The following is a 15825-nucleotide window of genomic DNA, read 5'->3' as shown; positions in this document are numbered from 1 at the left end:
GACTATATGTTGGGTATTGTGAAGTCCATATACACGCATGCGGACTGACAACACGTTATAATGGGAGCCTAGTTGAAAAGAAATGCGAGTGCTTAACAAGAGTCAAGACTAGTACAATAAGGTAGGGGGTGAGGGACAGAAGAGAGGAAGTGGTGAGAGAATACCCAGGGCCAGGAACAGAGGAAGAGAAGTAGTGCAGAACAAAGGTGTGCTACTGGGGGAAATGGGAGGAGAAAGCTGGAGTAAAGGCAAACACAGGTGAGAGAAGAAAGGAACATAATATAAGAAAGTAAAGGAAGATAAATTAAAGCGAGATGTACAGGAGGAGAGACCAAGTCATTAAGACACAAAATGTAACCTTTAATTTTTTTTAATCTATTTTTATTAAATTTTGCATATACATTGCAGAAGTTCCATATCGATCTACATAAGCAGTGTAATGCAATAAAAATGCAGTATGTCTGCTTGACGAATGTTACGGGTGTAGTCGAGCAGAGTACAATAGTTAGATCACATTTCTGCTAGGGGAGGCCAAGAGTTACAATCAAGATCATAGCATCGTGGTCACTCATAAGTAACAAAAGTCTTTCTGCAGTGTAATATCCGATGGATAAGCAAATTAATAGAAAAAAAAGAGTGAACCTTTAAACGTGCCCGCACCTTTCCTACCGTGCAAGTAAGTGATTGTGTATTGCATAACAAAATATAACCTTTTATGTTGTTGTCATTTGTAGGGGGGTCATGCCCCCCAAAAATATACATCTGGCTACAAGCCTAACTTTGGCAAAAGGTGGGTGTAAAATCACAATTGAAAAGTTGATCACCCAGCATTTTGTACAAATGAGAATGTTAATGACAATTATATTTTTTGTTAGAATAATATTAAAAGGAAACAAATGTATTACTGGCGTCCATTCTACTGAGATTATGTAGGCAATATCCAGATAATTTCCTAATCAAAAGAACAAAAACAATAGAGGTAAACATGTCATTTTTTAGCTCTCCTTGATACTGGACAGGATCTTCGGGAGGGATTCAATGACCAAGGCTCCTGACATGTGTGGGCAGTATCCTCGCTCACAGCTTTGTCCCTGGTTGGGGAGAGATGCACATTCCACTGCACTAACTGGCCAGTGCTCAGCCACACTCAAGAACAAAGATGATATGCTTGTCCCTGCACAGCAATGCTTCTGAAACAAATTCCTTCACTCCTCTTCAGTATAGTGGAGAATTGAGATGCAAACAGAGGTCGATATAGAAACTATACTGCTGTTCTACTGTGAATTTCTACCATCTTAAACAATGCATAGAAACAAATGGCTGTATTTGGTGGGTGGCACTGGATAGAAGTGTGCTGACTGCAGGCTATGAATGGTAGTGAGCACCAGAATACATTTTTACCCGGCCCTGCTGACAGCTGCTCTCAGTCTTGTGTCACCGGCAGGATCCGCAGCGCCCCCGCATTCTTCCCTTCATCGTTAGTCTCTGGACTGAAGAAGGGCCGCAGAGTGGGGGGGAAGGATGCCCCGGAGAAGGTGAAGAGCAGAGACCGGTCATCCACATTGTAGACCGAGAGCCTGCCCGCCTCATAGTCCAGGAAGAGACCCACAGCCCTGGGGGGTACACTGGGGAACAAGGGGGTGAGAAGGGAGGTGTTAGCTTCATATTTACCATCGCTGAGAGACACTGTCCAGTATCCATTCTCAGGCGATGGTGTGCTCTGCCCCTTCCTGCGCACAGCCTCGTCACACACCCCTAGGGTCAGGATAGTTTTGTACCCCCATTCCACCTCCCAGTAATGCCTTCCTGAGGTCATCCTCTGTGTCCCCATGACATCAGGAAATGTAGTAAATCTCTGGGGTGTGTCGTGCAGATCCTGATTTATGTCTCCGTGTCTCACGCTCCTTCCGTCCTCGGACAGGACGAGCCTCCGATGAGCAGTGTCCGGATCCAGGGTCACCGCAGCTGAAAGACACAGAAAGAGATGAGAGCTCAGAAATCCGCCATCCGCAACAAACCCATCACTCATACTCAGCCGGTCGCTGCAGCAGCAAGAGAGCTTCATTCAATCCTGATGCATAACTCTCGACTGACGTCATCCCCATGTCAGCAGCACCCCCTTTAAACACAGTAATCATAACCGTGTATATCCATGGTCACAGTTTTTTTTCCAAAACGCAATTCATGGTGCAGTATTGTAGTCTGTGAGTAACAGGTTACTATGTAATTACTCACAACTGAGTAACCGGTTACTATGTAATTACTCACAACTGAATCAGGAGTGAGTGGAGGTGGAAGTCCTCTGAACTGAGGAGTTTGGGAACAGGAGCACTGAGTTACTAGCTTTCACCAAATGTTTAACATTCGGAAGCAGAAAACCACCTGACAGATAATATTCTGCTGCTGGGATCCCTGCAGGGCTCAGTAGTGCTCATTTTAACAAACATTTTTTCCTGTGTTCTATTACTGGGCAGCTCATCTCCTGATTAACGGCTGACTTTTCCCAGCGCATCGGCTGGACTTCGAGGAATTCAGGGAGAAGAGGGTACACCACTACCTATACCTTCGGTACTCACAAACATTTTCTCAAGGGCCACAAAGTTTGGTCTGTGATGTGACGAGAGCCCCATCAATACCAGGTGTGTGGCAAATTCGGAAGGAGGGGGTGCAGTAAGGTGGGTATAGGGGAAGCGAAGCATACACATTTAGTGGTTGAATTGCGCCATGTGAAACCAGAAAGCCTTAGATTAATCCCAGCTTCCCTACTTTACCAAATTGTGTGTTACAAAATACACATTTTGAATTTTGAAGAGACGTTATAGTATTTTTACACTTTTGCTGCAAGTTAGCTTTGAAAATGAAGACGTTTCTAAAGTTAAGTGGAGCAGGACAACCTAGTAACGTACTTTTTTAAAACTTCAATGAACCTTAAAATATAGGTTTGCCTGTATATTAACATCTTTTTAATATAACTGCTGTTTTCAGTGAATAGCAGCCTAGTGCTGCAGTTGATCAGGGGGCCACATGTAAAGGTTAGTAGGCCTCATGTGGCCCCTGGGCCGTACTTTGAGTATCACTGACCTATACACTGCTAGGGCAATACCGGCTCTACTCGAAGTGACGCTCAGGGCGTAGCGAGACATGCTGCAACTAATTAGGTGGTATATAACATCCAAACAGGAGACGCCACTTTGGGTGGGAGACTGGTTGGGGGGGGTTCCTGAGCAGGGCCTGAAATTTCAAGAAATGGGACATTGTAGGGCTTTCCAAACTGGGGAATGGGTGGGTAGATAAGGGTGGGCGGGCAGATACGCTTCGTGCACGGAGTGTGCGTAGTGCCGGCTTCTACGCATTTTGCGTAGCAGGCGTAGAATTCGGCACTACGCACGCTCCGCAGACGGTGCGTAGCTGGCCGCCACCCGCCTCCCTTCCGCCCTCCCTAAATACTTTAATTTAAATGTTAGAAAGAATTAAAAGGCACTTACCTTGCCCGCCGCTGCCCGCCGTGTCTCTGGGGCTCCCTCTCTTCATCGCCGCCGTCTTGGGTACTAATGCGCATGCGCGGGCGGCCGCGCATGCGCATTTCTCACGAGAAATGCGCATGCGCGGCCGCCCGCGCATGCGCATTAGTACCCAAGACAGCGGCGATGAAGAGAGGGAGCCCCGGAGACGCGGCGGGCAAGGTAAGTGCCTTTTAATTCTTTCTAACATTTAAATTAAAGTATTTAGGGAGGGCGGGAGGGAGGGAGGCCTGCGGTGCGTAGTGGGGCTACGTGGAGTGCGGAGGTGGGCGTAGTTTCTCGCCCACTTCACATAGCTCAGCGAAGCCCCACTACGCCCTAGTAGGATCCCATTCGCAATCTCCAGGGAGAATACAAGTTGCACAATTCCCAGTTTTATAGGTTTTTGCAGCTGCAAAGCATGTTGGCCTCATCAAGCCTGCTTGATACCCGACTGGTGTTGGAGTCTATCGGAGCACATGAGTGTACAGGCCTCTCTCTCCCTGGTGGGTAACAACCCTGATCAGATGTCTAGCCTCAGGGAAAAATGGCAAGCAGACCTTGTGTTTTGGAGGACAATGAGTGTAGGAAAGCACACTTCCGTCTTATACTGCTGCATTATCTGCACAGAGCCTATTACAACCTGGAGCAGCTGTGGATGATGTGTGGTCAGTCGGACCCAGGGTGCCGCCACAGCCTTATGGACACTGGGACCTTCTTCCATGATTTGGGAATACCCTAGGGTCACACAATATTGGGAAGGAATTGGCAGCGAACTTGGCCTGGCCTCAAGCAGGTGAGTGCACCTCACCCCTAAACTGGCACTGCTAGGTGTGGTCAAACAGGGAGGCGGCACCTGGGAGAACGACTGACATTGGGAATTGGATGTATGGTGGCCAATCACAACAGAGCTTGCCGGTGTATCTCCAGGGAGGACCCGACCATTCAAGACTGGGCTAGAAGGGGAATGGGCCACTGTCCTCTCAAGGAACAAGAGGTAAATTAGGTGAGAGGCTGCCCACACGAACATTACAAATCAGGTGGTTGGCAGGCATGCTGGCAAGGGAGTCAGAGCTAATTCAGACCTGTGGCTTTCCAGGGAGAAAGACCCACTAGGGGCAGGGATCTAGGATTAGTGGGGCGAACCTCACTTCACACAACCCAACTGCAATGAGAGGGGTGTATGGGTGGGACACACAGTGGAAGATTACAAATGCGTGAGACATCGATTTTGGCTACTGGCCCTGATTGGAGGAGAGAGTTACATTGTAACTGCAATGACGTGTACTTATTTATTACTGAAACCAATAAAAAAATTTGATTTTTTTTTCTGTTATCAAGAGTCCACAATGTGTGTGCATTTAGATAGACTGCTCACCGACTACAGACCAACCAATTTACATGGTGCCACCATGTGTCACACAGTATCAATATCTTTCACACAGGGAAGATACTTTCATACAAAAGGAGCACAAAAATGTGCTGGTCGCCTTTGTTTGGCTAGTAGGAAGATTAGACATGGCCTTAAGTAGTGTGTGATGGCCCCAGTCTTTGTTAGACCAATCCTTCTGATGGCATGTCCACCAGCGTTACCTCTGCTAAAAGAGTTTTCCCAGTAGAGCAGGCGGTGGCTCTGCCATCATGAAAACCAGCATCCTCTGACCTATAAATGATGCAAGGAATGTGAAATGTGGTAGGCTATCCAACTGTTTTTAGTAGATGTTTCATTATCATCCACCTATAAATAAAGATCATAATCTTTTGTTGCAGATGAGCAAAGGTACTTCAGACATTAAATGATGTGACGTTTACAGTCCAAGATGGAGAGGTAGTCAAGCCATGTTTGGTAAGGGGAGACAAGTAAGTATACACTTCTTTGTAGGTTTAGTTAGAGATGATTGAAAGCCATCGAGAGCTGAAGTTTCTGAAATGCCAAAGAGTGAGGACATCTTCACATATAATATGTCTCATTGGCGCATTAGTGGTATAATATGACTGCAGGGTAAAGTAAAAAATAAAATCTTGAGGAACTTTTTGTGAGAAATGGGCCAAGAAAAAGGCTAACTTTTATGTGCTGTGAGCGATTCATCCTAGAAGAGAAGAAAAAACTCAGGACAGTACTATGTAGATATATGAAATCTTTTAGTGTGAAAGTAGAGCCTTATGACTGACCATAGCAAAGCTGGAGCCTAGCTAAAGAGACTAATAACACGACCCACCATTCAAATATAGGGAAAGCATCCTGAACTAGCATCTTTACTGTAACCTGGTCATAGGTCAGATGGAAACTCATCCAGGAGGTTACTTTCAAATATGATATAAGTTAATTGAGTCATCGAGAAACTCTCCGGGGCTTCGGCTAGAATTGAAGTCCTGACATTATAAACATTTTTGGATACTCTTGGTGTTCGGAGTTATTTTTTAATAAAGCTTCAAATAACCTGCTTTATAGCAGTCTGAAATAGAATTACTTATGTTTTTTACAAGTAGATCTGGAAAGGGACCAGCTGATGGCTGTCCATTTGAGATGGCATTGGTGTTATCGCATTTAAAGGCAACCAGTTCTATTCGGATGTTCTGTGAAGCAGCGTAAGAAGAGTTTAGTGACAGAGGATATTGAATGTCAATTTTCTGATGGAAAAATGTAACAAATTCTTTGCATTTCAACTCTGGTTTAAATGGGGGGGAGGAGGAGGAATGGTGGATTTTAATTAATTTGAAACTTGTTAAAACAGTATATATACTAATTCATATGTTAAGACATCATTTTTGCAGGACAAACGGAAGGATTTTATTTCCATATCCTTTCAGTAACTCTATCTGTTTTTCTTTCTTCAGTCAAATGGACACTGAAGGATTACGTGGAAACTATGCCCTTCACTATTTTTTCTTAAGAGGGCCTAAAACATTCTGTCACTGGAGTGCAAATTTAATGAATTGATATCTTCTTTTTTCAAACTTTATGATTTTGAAATACAATGCCAGAAAGAATATTCCATTACATAATTCACACATAATTCAAGACCTTAAAGAGAATAAGCATAGGTCTAAACTGATTCTTCATATATATATCATATCTAGTGGGCCTGGTGGCTTAGGGGACTAACTCCTCCCCTGTAGGGGCCTGTGTTCAATCTCATGGTCCAGGTTCAAATCCTGGTGGGCCCACTCAGTCTTTTATCCTTCGGAGATCGACAAAATGAGTACCATTGAGTTGTGTTAACAATAAACATCTGCTATTCAGTGCCAAGATACCCTTGGGTGAATGTGAGCTTTACGGATACACGTTATGTTATGTTATGTTAGTGGGGTAGCCTTGAGCCTTGTCACATGGGATCAGTATTGTGATCTGCGCTGTTCTTTAGAGGTGCTTTGCAACCTAGTAATCATCATACAGTAAGCTTCCTCAACTTTATTCAGGTAGGTCATGCCTTGAACGAGTCAGAGTGGTCAAGGACTGGGGCTTGTACCCAGCCCATAGATGTAGGTCTTTTGCATTGTTTGCAGCATACCATAAAAATCCTCTTCTGAAAGAAGGCTGCACCTCAAACAACCCCAAATGCCACTGCTCCAATAGTTCTTAATTTGTAAAACAATAAGTGTCAGGGTTCTCGTTAGGAGGCCACTGGGACTTGCACAATAGATTGTCCCCGCCATGCTGTCAATGATAGTAACAACACAACTGCTAACCATCACACTCCTACAAATGAGAACATTCAGAATGGCTTAGGTGGAAGGTATTAGTCATTTTTAATGTATATTGCATTCATAATTAACCTTTGTTGTGGTCATCTCTAATTTAGCCAGACAGCGCCACCCTGTAACAGACTGTCACAAGCGCTGGTGTAGAACATTAAGTGACTGTGCCAAGCACCAGAAACCACAGGCTTAAATTAAGCACATATCTGGTATATATTAAAATCTTTGTAGAGCGTGCAAATGCGTCTTGGCGTGCCATAGTTAAATGCTCCTTAACCTTCTGAGATGGGCAGTTATGGATATTTCACTAGTATTCATAGATCACAAGGCACAGACATAAGTGCAAAAACCTGCCCAATTTGCGCCACATGTAGGACATACATCAGAACTAGAGGGACATACCAGGTGCAGCCTGGACCGAGTAACACAGGCCTGATGAAGAAATGTAAAATGCAGCGCAACTTCTGCTTAAAATTTAAAGACACTTTTTAAGTCTGTAAGCCCACCTTTGTCCAATGCTTGCAGTCAAGGCATGACCCAATGCTACCTCCCAAACTTCTAGAGATCCCTGAATGTCATGAGGTCCAGACCTCATTAAAATAGCATACATGAGTCAAGGACTGGTGCCTTATGTTGAGCAATCTATGTTTTATCAACTGTGCAGGATTTGTGTTACTTAGCAAATACATGTTGATGTTTGTTATTTATTTGCACACTCATGAAATGTTCATGTAACCTTTGTAATCTTCAATTGTTTCATTACTTTGTGTTTTCCTTGATATTTGACATGATTTGAATGCATTTAACATTTCTGAAAAAAGTTTAAGAAAAGTGGAATAAATCACACGAGCTTGTGAATTCAATACATTGGCTCGTCATTTGAGTAACTTTGGAGTTCAAGCTACAGGATACCTTTTTTATATGCAACTTATCTGTGAGTAGGGCACCGAGTGGCTCCATGTAGAAGCTGAAGATGACTAAAGAGAAAATGGAGTCCTGGCTTACTCGGTCGGTAAAAGTGATTTTTTGGCTTTGGAGGGGACTATGTGAATAAATTAGTGTTGGTTGGAAAGGTGGGAGGAGAACCAGTGAGAGACACTGCCAGGGAATCCCAGTCGAGACTCCAGTGTTCGCTAAGAGGATGGTTAATAACATCCAAACCTGTGGATGCAGAGAGATTAGATTTAAGCTCCACAATAAAACTTCTAAAGGTGGAGAGAGATTCTGGTACAATGTATTCACATTGTAGGCAGGGTTATAATCACCTTCATCTGATTTTCTTCTTGATAACTATGATGGAATAAGCAGGTGGGAAGAGTGAATCTATCTTGGTTTGTGAGGAATAATTTATCCAAGTTCCAATCAATCAAGAGAGCTATGCTATGTTCATTGATGACATCAACAATTTCTATGCTTGAGACATGGAGGAGAAAAGTTGCTGGTTTTTTATTGTGTTGATTAAGGAATGGGGCTTGAGTGATCCCAAATAGGTTACAGTGGTCAACCTATAGGATGCAAGGTCAGTGAGGTCTTTGTATTGAATTTGTAGTGAAAAAAATACTGTCATTGGTACTTTATTCAAGTGTTTATGCAATTCCTAGAGATCAGAGGAGAATCGAATTAGAACGCTTCTGAACGGCGCTTCTAGTCTTGAGTAATTCTACGAATGGCATCTCTGATCAATGAAACCTAAAAAGAGGATAATTATTTGAAGTGCTATTCAAAGATTTTTCTAATGAAAAAGTATGTCACTTGTATCCTGCTTCAATTCTTAAAAGAGAGCACCAGTATTCTTAGAGAGAAGACTGGGTTCTGAGTTTACCTTGTCACATGAAAGTACATGGTACTTGGAAAGCTTGAAAAATGTTGAAATAGTTGCCAACCTTCCCAGTTTAGGACGCGGCCTATGGCTTTTTCAGCAGCCCTACCACTTTACATTGGCAACCTTACAGCTGTTCATGGGCCAGATGAGGCCTCGATTTTGTAGCTCACTGCCTTGTGCAGTGAAAACATAGTAAGCATGTTGAGCATAGGCAGCCAGGAGGTGCAATTTATGAAGTGTCACTTGAAAGGGAAGCTAGAAGTGTCTTCATATGTGAGAAAAAAGCAGGGCAGTGAGTTGATGGGCAGTTAAGGGAAAGACAGCTCTAGAATGACAGCTTACCCTAAATGTGCTGACAAAAGAACAGTAAAACATGGAGCCACTAAAGGCCCGTCCTTGCATCAGCGCCCGCGGATTTTGGGGCAACATTACATTTCATTTCAACAATCCTACGACCTTTGGTGGATCTGCAAGACACTTTGTCCTCCCTCATATTAGGGTTGACCCAGGACAATGATTCACAGTTTCACAAGTTGCATTATTTATTTCTTAGAAATTCTCATTATCAGCGAAAGCACGTATTCTTACCCCCAGAAACTTCCACACACATATATTATCATTTCAGCAGAAATGCAGTGTTTGAGATAGAAAAAAAAGAAAAATGCATTTCTCCTGGGTTAACGGAGTCTGGCATGTAACACAAGTGAGCTACCTCTGGTTTTGAGAAACAAAGTGGGATGTGTGTGCCTGTCATCTGTCTGCCAAGATCTCGCCACAAGGGACACAGGTGCTCCCTCCTTCATAATGTCCAGTAAAAGCAGCAGGACCTGCAACACCCCCAAGGGTCACTAATCCAAGACCGAGAATGCTTCTGGCTGGGCGTATGTGAAAAGATCCTGTATTTCCTCTCCTCCTCTGGAGCTTTGTAGAGACCACTAGGGCAGCACTACATAAAGGAGCACAGTGTCCCTGCTTGCGCCTGGCCACATATTTGAACCAGGGGCACTGAGCGCAAACAGGGACTGTGTGCCCCATTACATATAATGCACTGCCCCAGGGCACACAAGCTCGTGGCTGACTTAGGCGTAGCACATCTGTGAAACTCGTACGGACTATTTGAAGCAGCCAATCCTTTATTCACTTGCAGGAGGCACCTGGTCTACATTTCAAAGGCAGGACAGAGATCTACCTTCAGGCAGTTGCACTGAATGACTGACCACACCTCAAGGGGGATGTCTGGGGGTTCCATGGAACCCCTTTACCCTGTGCAGGGTAGGGGTCGGGAGGGGGGGGAATCTTACAGTGCGACACCTCATTGTGGTACAGTGAGTGCACCTTCTGACTGCATCTGTGCCTCTATTCAATCATCCATAATCTGGCGGATGTGCAGAGACAAACTGTTTCCCTCATCTGCAAGTCACCTCACTCCTTTGCAAATGAGTGCATGCCTTTTAATATTTTGTTGATTCTATGTGTACTAATGCCATTTGTGTTACAGAAGTGGCTGCACAAGCGTATATGGTCACCTCTAGAATCCCAAAATACACTGGGTGCACAGAAAGCAGACCCACACACCCACACACATGCACACACCTGTTGCATCCCTGGGGAACTTAACGTAGAACGCCCCACATTATTTAGGCCACCTCCCCATGACAGTATGGATTCAAATGAGACTGAACACTTATTTAAGACTTTCTTTGACTCCAGATGATTTATACACTCTCCAATGTCTGCATTATCATTGCTCTCCCTGTGACTCAACTTCTGGAAACCTCCATCCAGGGTTAAGAGTTTGCAACTGTCAATATGGAAGATTTGTACTCACTTGCCCAGGATCTAATGTACGTCCACTCTGAAAGTAAGGAGAAAGTAGAGGAACTGTAAAATCTAATTCTACAATGATAATTAGATTACACAAAGCCATTCATTGTTATTTAATAAACTTACCCCGATCAGTAGGGAAAGTGGCTGTATTAAAACAAAAAACAAAAAAGGATTGATACATTACATTCCAAATCATATCACTCCATTCATATTTGTCTTTCTATTGATTGAAACAACCCTATTACCGCCTCCTAATCCCACCTTTCGCTCCACCCGGTACCCCTCCTATTAATTAATCAGTGGAGAGGTGTGGCTCACTGGTTAGAAGCGGCAGACTTGTAAGCAGAGAACAGCCCAGGACCAGTGTTCAATTCCCGACCAGGGTTCAATTCCCGACGCGGCAGGGTCATGGACCAGGGGTCAACGGACTCGATAATTCTCGCCTCAGTGCCTACTCTAACCAGGGAACACACTCGGTAACTATGGGGATTAAGCTTGCCTCATCTATACAACGGCCCCCCACAGACGCCGGGGATGCCTGGTTTCACCCTGGAGATACCCAGAAAGGGACCATCTCACAGGGAAAACCAGGACGGGTTCCCCAGCGGTCTACAGCGCCAGGACACTCGGGTACAGTAACAGTGCGCTTTACAAGAATCCCACATTTACATTTATTTATTTCTCCCCCTCATTCCTCCCTCCTTTCCACCCCTCACCCACTAGCTAATCACTGAGCATCCAGGGGAGATGTACCAGTTTCCAAGGAGAAGATAAATTCTGGAAATTATGGACACTATAAACCTCACAGTCCAGGGTGAGGAGTAGGTACCACGGGTATCAGATACTGTATTCTGGAACTCAACACTGCATCCTGGGGGAGGGGAAAGGGCCACGATTCAATCACGGTATTCAATTGTAAATGAGGTCATTTCTGTATTTTCTCTTGGTGGTGACTATTCATACTGTCTCTTGTTGCTTATGAGTGGATTTTCGATGCTCGGCTATCAGTTTCACCCCTCTTGTCACTAATCCGATAACATGCTAGACGTGTGCCCCATGAATAGGTCAGATCTATGGCTACACTAGAAGAGACACAATAGCTAACATCAAGGCCCTCTGTCCCACTGAAGTCTATTTTCTGGCCAGTTTGCTGGACAGATTTCCAGATACATTATCACCCTATTCATTTAGAACTCAAGCTCCTTTTTGTCCATTCGTCTGACATTGATTCCTCCACATATTTTCTAATGAGCCTCACAACATTGTTCCATATCACCGAATTGAGTTGAAAGTGAAAAGAAGAACTAAACCAAAAGCAGAACATCTTCAGCTCAACAGATGCATCTGTTTATTTATCTGGCAATAACTATCGAAGTGGTGGTAGCTTTGAAACTTTCAATTTGAGGTTGTTATTATTGCCTCAGCTCCTTTTTTGTTCTTTGATGTGGTATTAATTCTAGCATATATTTCTAATAAATGAACATTTTTAATAAATAAAGCACCCAGTTTTAAGATACGTATTTTTTTTTACATTCCTTCTGTATTCATTCAAAGTTATTTTTTTTATTTGATGTACTCCCACTTATGTATTTCCCCTGTAAAAAAAGGATGTTTCGAGCACAATGTTACCACACTTGTAAAAGAAAAGGAACATTCATGTTTGAAAACAAAAGGGTTTAGCACTTTGTGAAATGGTCATACAGAACGCAACGTAACATTTTTTGAGGGTTTACTAAACTCAAATTGTGATTTTTGCTGAATTCTATTTCTCTATAGCAGATACTTGAAGGTATCCAAACACTGCACATACACCAAAAGGTAATGTATGAAAAAGTACTGAAGTGACAGTAATTTTCTTAAATCGTCTCCAGGACTGGATCGAGGAGCACGTAATCCTTAGCCCGTACCAAGCAGGGTTCAGGAAGAACACCTCCACCATTGACCAAATTTTCCGCCTAGCTTTACTATTCTGGAAAACGGTGAGGATAGAGGGTGGCAGCCTCTATATGGTGTTTGTGGACGCTTTTGACTTAGTTCCCCAGGGGAAACTATGGTCCGTGCTCCTCGAACTGGGTATACCGGCACAACTTCTAACTATTCTGATGAGGTTACACAAGACAAATTTCGCGCAGGTCAGATGTGGGAAGAATGGGGCGCTGTCATCTAGATTCCCCGTTGACAGGGGGTAAGGCAGGGGTGTGTATTGGCTCCTACCCTGTTCTGCCTCTATGTCAACGGGGTAATCGGCTATCTAGATGAAGTACACCACAATGACGCCCCGAAGTTGGCAGGCAGTAGGGTGCCAGCGATCATGTTCGCAGACGACATCCTCCTGCTGTCTAAGTCTCCCATGGGAATATAGCGCATATTGGATGGCTTTGAGGAATTTTGCAGAGGCTGGGGTTTGGAGATAAATGCCGACAAAACCAAATTCATGATCTTCAACCCACCCGCGACTACTCGCCCAAATCCCAGCTTAGGAACAACTAGACAATTACTGGCCCTCCCTCCCTCTGAGGCTTGACCTAGGGCTGAGATCTATTGATGATGAATTAGCGCTTAAACCCCTTCGGTTCTGGCGCAGGCTCTGGATAGCCTTCGGCTCGGGCCTTTTACGAATCAGCGGGCCTTTAATAGCCGGTATAGCCCGCTACGGCGGGCTATAAGGCTATATTAACCCATCATAGTGCAGTTAAAATCCCTTGGCTCATGTTTATAAAGAACAATCTGAAAAAGAAGGTGGTGAGGTATTCCCAGCGCATAGCCCAAGTAGCATACAATATCAGAAAAATTATTTTGAAGTGGCGTCAAGGGAACCAAAGACAGCTACCACCCACCGCTGTCAGAAGACAACAATTGCAAAGTAATTGTTGTCACAATAGAACAAACATGAAGGATTCCCTGAGCACAAAAGTACACGTATCTGTGAGTATTACTCACAGATACGTGTAATTTTGTGCTCAGGGAATCCTTCATGCATGTTCATAAAGAATGAATGTGCAAGGTTGGGATTACCCGCCTTATGGCATGACCCTGAGGGGAGTTGCAAAATGGTTTCGCGCAAGTCCCTCACCAGGATATTTGCTGATAACAAACTTAGTGCTGCTTTGTCTAACCCTCATGTCGGGACTCTAACCGATTCTTTTTTAATGACTAAAGTCTCTTACCATTATGAGCACTTCATGGATGATATCTACCCTATTTTAGCCATTTTTATGTACAATGGAGATACGGTACTCTACCATGAAGAGCCTTTACTAGTAAATGGTCTGCCTTTTTCAGCGAGAAATTGTCCAGGGTGTAGCTGTGACATAGAAAATGAACTGCACCTTCTCTGCTTTTGTTCAGCTTACTGTAACTCCAGGAAGTATTGGCTCGTACCTCTGTGCAAGAATTGAATTATCATCCCTGAATACTGTTTTTTATTTGTTTCTGTACTCTTTTATGGCAAACTGCCGAAATAAAGATTTTATGAATGAAAATGTCTTAGTAATGAAAGTACCCGCTCCATCTTTTCTATGTTTACCAATAACAGGGTAATATATTCATTTGTTCTTTGCATGTTTATATAAGGAAAGTAGGGAGTTTCCAAGGGTTTTGGGGGAGCATACATAAGAGCGCCCACCGTGCGATTAAGTTGGTGGCAACACAACCTCCACTAAATCAGTCACATTACTGAAGGTTTCTTAAATTGTTGTAGGTTTTTTCAACACTAGGAAGCGTGTGGTGAAATGTCAGTCATGCCGCGGCTGTCGCAAGTGGACACTCTTCACCTACACAGAATAATCCCTAAGAGGGGTCCTTATTCAGAAAAAATAACACCAATGTCCCTGAAGAACTGGAAGGCATTATTCTTTTCTGGGGACATCATGGTGCACCTGGGTGAACCAGAGAAAGGATATGGCTTTTTAAACCATGTGCCGATGAGGAAGCTTTCCCAACAATGGATCATTAACAACCACAGGGGCAGCCCAACCAACCTGAACCAGGGGCAGTCAGTGTATAATCCTAACAACGGTTCAAGAAGCAGTTTGCTTAAGAATACACTATCTACACATAAATTCAGATCACACAAAGATCAATAAAGTATCAGCATATCAAAAAGAAAAGAAATAAAACAGGAAAAACGAAAGAAAAACTATCACAAATTTATTACATATTATAAAACAATTAGGACAATAACGCTCAAGACAAAATTGCTGGTATACAAACAATACATATCACAAACCAAACGAAAAAAATACACGCTAGACTAAAGGAACAACATATACAGAATTAATGTGTCCTTCGTTAATTTTGGGCCACATAAGCGTGGACGGCGTTTCGACCACTGCTTTTCTGCATATGTTTTTTCTCTCACTTTTCCTGTTTTATTTCTTTTCGATATATTGGTACTTTATTGATCTGTGTGTGATCTGCATTTATATGTAGATAGTGTATTCTTAAGCAAACTGCTTCTTGAACCGGTATTAGGATTATTCCCAACAATGGAGCCATTGGCAGCGCTGCCCCCACGTCTAAACAAGGCTGTTAGTAATCAAATAGCCTTGAGATATTTTTCTTGATTTTTTAAATCTTTTAATAAAACATTAGAAAGGTTTCCTATACCTTCTCTTGGGATGTGTCTTGTACCCATCAAAGCCATATCATCAGTCTTTGTCATGGACTCATATGGCCTCTGCAGACACACCTGCCTGGTGAAGGCTGTGTGAGCTTAGTCCAGCCATGGAGTGTGCAGGTATGGTGTGCTGTAACCAAACGGTGGAGGATTATACTCACCAAGAGACTCAAAGCGCTCGCTCATAAGTTTGGCTGTGGTCATTCATAAACCAATATTACTTATAAGTTGTATTTCCAGCATACTAGTGTCCGAGCTGCAGAATGAACATTAACCCAGAGCTGGAGACTGCTGACTGGGCTGCCAATCATAAGATCCCAAACCATATTCGTATGGTTAAGTGATCCACAGGACATTTC

General features: G+C 43.5%; 1 pseudogene across 1 annotated transcript in view; it reads right to left on the bottom strand.

Annotated features, from left to right (window-relative positions):
- Positions 1-382: 382 nt before the first annotated feature.
- Positions 383-15825, bottom strand: part of LOC147717705 (E3 ubiquitin-protein ligase TRIM39-like) — a 948681-nt pseudogene continuing 933238 nt past the window's right edge. Inside the window, exons 8-9 of the transcript XR_015296086.1 lie at positions 10850-10876; positions 383-1965 (exon numbers count right to left, since the gene is read on the bottom strand). The product of XR_015296086.1 is annotated as an E3 ubiquitin-protein ligase TRIM39-like (transcript). The remainder of the gene's footprint in view (positions 1966-10849; positions 10877-15825) is intronic.

This window comes from Lissotriton vulgaris, chromosome 5 (genome assembly GCF_964263255.1).
Source record: "Lissotriton vulgaris chromosome 5, aLisVul1.2, whole genome shotgun sequence".
NCBI classification, from domain to species: domain Eukaryota; kingdom Metazoa; phylum Chordata; class Amphibia; order Caudata; family Salamandridae; genus Lissotriton; species Lissotriton vulgaris.
The sequence above is the reverse complement of the archived record's forward strand: the minus strand, read 5'-3'. Positions and strand labels throughout refer to the sequence as shown.